Below are 3,546 nucleotides of genomic sequence, written 5' to 3' on the forward strand. Positions count from 1 at the left end.
GTTAATTAAAGTATTCCAAAACTGGGATTGATATTTTGGCTCTTTTATTTTTACTTTAAGTACAATAACTTTTACCATTTTAATTTGTTTTAATAGTATATTGACAGTATTGTTTTCTTTCAAAAATCCACTTCATTTTCTTTACCCTATTATTAAAATGGTAATTGACAAAAACAAACTACATTGTCACCAGAAGAGCAATACAAAATGTACAAGTGATATATTAAAATCATCTTTCCAGCTTGAATTTCAATGATGCATTGGGGCAACGATTTTGTGAGAAACATCTTCACCCTTAAATAAAGATTTTCTTAATTCCTTACCTGTGTGCTAATTAGATATCACCTTGTTTTCACATTAAACAGACTTCCACATGAGAAAGCAGCAAGGATGCAGTGGCGTTAATGTTTCCTGGTGTCAACCTGTATTATTTCAGTAGACATTGAAATGAGGATGCATCTTGCTGCCTTTCCAATGAAGCAAGTTTAATTTAGTAATAGGTGAAAAACCATCCTTACAAAGGTGTTAATCAGAGACTTGGCTTTGTGGACACTTTTCAGAGAACAAATTTGTTAGCATAAAAATAAAGCCAGAAAATAAAGAGCTGTTTAATCACTCAATTGGATTTTTCTGCCAGCATATTTTTTTTCTCTGCAACCCACTGCTAAATTGTGCTTCCTAGCTTTTTTTATAAAATCACTGAATCAAATCTAACTCTGATAACATCAGAGAAGGCCAGGTACCCTACACAATAACAGGGGGTATGAAATTTGACTTGTCTACTTAAAGATCACCAAAATCTGACCACAAGGTCAATTACGTCCCTGGGTGGGATTGAACCACTAACCTTTTGGTTAATAGCCGTACACACTAACTGATTGCGCCACAGAGACACTTTGCAAAAGTATATACTGACAAATGCTGATAAGCATTCATCTAAAACGTTTCCTAGAAAAACTTAAAAAAGTCAATAATCTGGAGAGTTTTTTTAAGATGTTTCTTCTATCAACCAACGAAGAAACACATTGGTACTTTCCCATGATGAGTGAGTGCTTCAGGATCTCTTGCACGTACGTGTGCAGCAGAGTACAGCAATGGAAGCATGCTGGGCCCATAACCCAGAGGTAGGCAGATTGAAACTATCCTCTGCTATATGCATTTTTTTTTGTTAATTAAAGTAATCCAAAACTGGGATTGATATTTTGGCTCTTTTATTTTTACTTAAAGTACAATAACTCTTACCATTTTAATTTGTTTTAATAGTATATTGACAGTATTGTTTTCTTTCAAAAATCCACTTCATTTTCTTTACCCTATTATTAAAATGGTAATTGACAAAAACAAACTACATTGTCACCAGAAGAGCAATACAAAATGTACAAGTGATATATTAAAATCATCTTTCCAGCTTGAATTTCAATGATGCATTGGGGCAACGATTTTGTGAGAAACATCTTCACCCTTAAATAAAGATTTTCTTAATTCCTTACCTGTGTGCTAATTAGATTTCACCTTGTTTTCACATTAAACAGACTTCCACATGAGAAAGCAGCAAGGATGCAGTGGCGTTAATGTTTCCTGGTGTCAACCTGTATTATTTCAGTAGACATTGAAATGAGGATGCATCTTGCTGCCTTTCCAATGAAGCAAGTTTAATTTAGTAATAGGTGAAAAACCATCCCTACAAAGGTGTTAATCAGAGACTTTACTTTGTGGACACTTTTCAGAGAACAAATTTGTTAGCATAAAAATAAAGCCAGAAAATGAAGAGCTGTTTAATCACTCAATTGGATTTTTCTGCCAGCATATTTCTTTTTCTCTACAACCCACTGCTAAATTGTGCTTCCTAGCTTTTTTTATAAAATCACTGAATCAAATCTAACTCTGATAACATCAGAGAAGGCCAGGTACCCTACACAATAACAGGGGGTATGAAATTTGACTTGTCTACTTAAAGATCACCACTACTTGAAGATGTTTCTCACAAAATTGTTGCCCCAATGCATCATTGAAATTCAAGCTGGAAAGATGATTTTAATATATCACTTGTACATTTTGTATTGCTCTTCTGGTGACAATGTAGTTTTTTTTGTCAATTACCATTTTAATAACAGGGTAAAGAAAATTAAGTGGATTTTTGAAAGAAAACTATACTGTCAATATACTATTAAAACAAATTAAAATGGTAAAAGTTATTGTACTTTAAGTAAAAATAAAAGAGCAAAAATATCAATCCCAGTTTTGATTACTTAAATTAACAAAAAAATGCATATAGCAAAGGATAGTTTCAATCTGCCTACCTCTGGGTTATGGGTCCAGCATGCTTCCATTGCAGTACTCTGCTGCACATGTAAGTGCAAGAGATCCTGAAGCACTCACTCATCATGGGAAAGTACCAATGTGTTTATTCGTTAGTTGATGGAAGAAACATCTTACAAAAACTCTCCAGATTATTGATTTTTTAATGTTTTTCTAGGAAACGTTCTAGATGTATGCTTATTAGCCTTTGTCAGTAGGCACTTTTCGCAAAGTGTCTCTGTGGCGCAATCGGTTAGTGTGTTCGGCTATTAACCGAAAGGTTGGTGGTTCAATCCCACCCAGGGACCTAATTAAACTTGTGATCAGATTTTGGTGATATTTAAGTAGACAAGTCAAAATTTCAAACCCCCTCTTATGGTGTAGGGTACATGGCCTTCTCTGATGTAATTAGATTTGATTCAGTGATTTTATAAAAAAAACAGCTAGGAAGCACAATTTAGCAGTGGGTTGCAGAGAAAAAAAATATGCTGGCAGAAAAATCCAATCGAGTGATTAAACAGCTCTTCATTTTCTGGCTTTATTTTTATGCTAACAAATTTGTTCTCTGAAAAGTGTCCACAAAGCCAAGTCTCTGATTAACACCTTTGTAAGGATGGTTTTTCACCTATTACTAAATTAAACTTGCTTCATTGGAAAGGCAGCAAGATGCATCCTCATTTCAATGTCTACTGAAATAATACAAGTTGACACCAGGAAACATTAACGCCACTGCTTCCTTGCTGCTTTCTCATGTGGAAGTCTGTTTAATGTGAAAACAAGGTGATATCTAATTAGCACACAGGTAAGGAATTAAGAAAATCTTTATTTAAGGGTGAAGATGTTTCTCACAAATTTGTTGACCCAATGCATCATTGAAATTCAAGCTGGAAAGATGATTTTAATATATCACTTGTACATTTTGTATTGCTCTTCTGGTGACAATGTAGTTTGTTTTTGTCAATTACCATTTTAATAATAGGGTAAAGAAAATGAAGTGGATTTTTGAAAGAAAACAATACTGTCAATATACTATTAAAACAAATTAAAATGGTAAAAGTTATTGTACTTTAAGTAAAAATAAAAGAGACAAAATATCAATCCCTGTTTTGGATTACTTTAATTAACAAAAAAAAATGCATATAGCAGAGGATAGTTTCAATCTGCCTACCTCTGGGTTATGGGCCTATCATGCTTCCATTGCAGTACTCTGCTGCACATGTAAGTGCAAGAGATCCTGAAGCACTCACT

The 3,546-nt window shown here is 33.8% G+C and overlaps 1 non-coding gene across 1 annotated transcript; it reads left to right on the forward strand.

The window, feature by feature from the left end:
- The first annotated feature begins 2,532 nt into the window (after nt 1-2,532).
- On the forward strand, nt 2,533-2,606 carry TRNAN-AUU (transfer RNA asparagine (anticodon AUU)). Its single transcript has one exon. It is a non-coding gene; the product is annotated as a tRNA-Asn (tRNA).
- The last annotated feature ends 940 nt before the right edge of the window (nt 2,607-3,546 follow it).

The sequence above is a fragment of the Pseudophryne corroboree genome, unplaced genomic scaffold (assembly GCF_028390025.1).
Source record: "Pseudophryne corroboree isolate aPseCor3 unplaced genomic scaffold, aPseCor3.hap2 scaffold_826, whole genome shotgun sequence".
In the NCBI taxonomy this organism is placed as follows: domain Eukaryota; kingdom Metazoa; phylum Chordata; class Amphibia; order Anura; family Myobatrachidae; genus Pseudophryne; species Pseudophryne corroboree.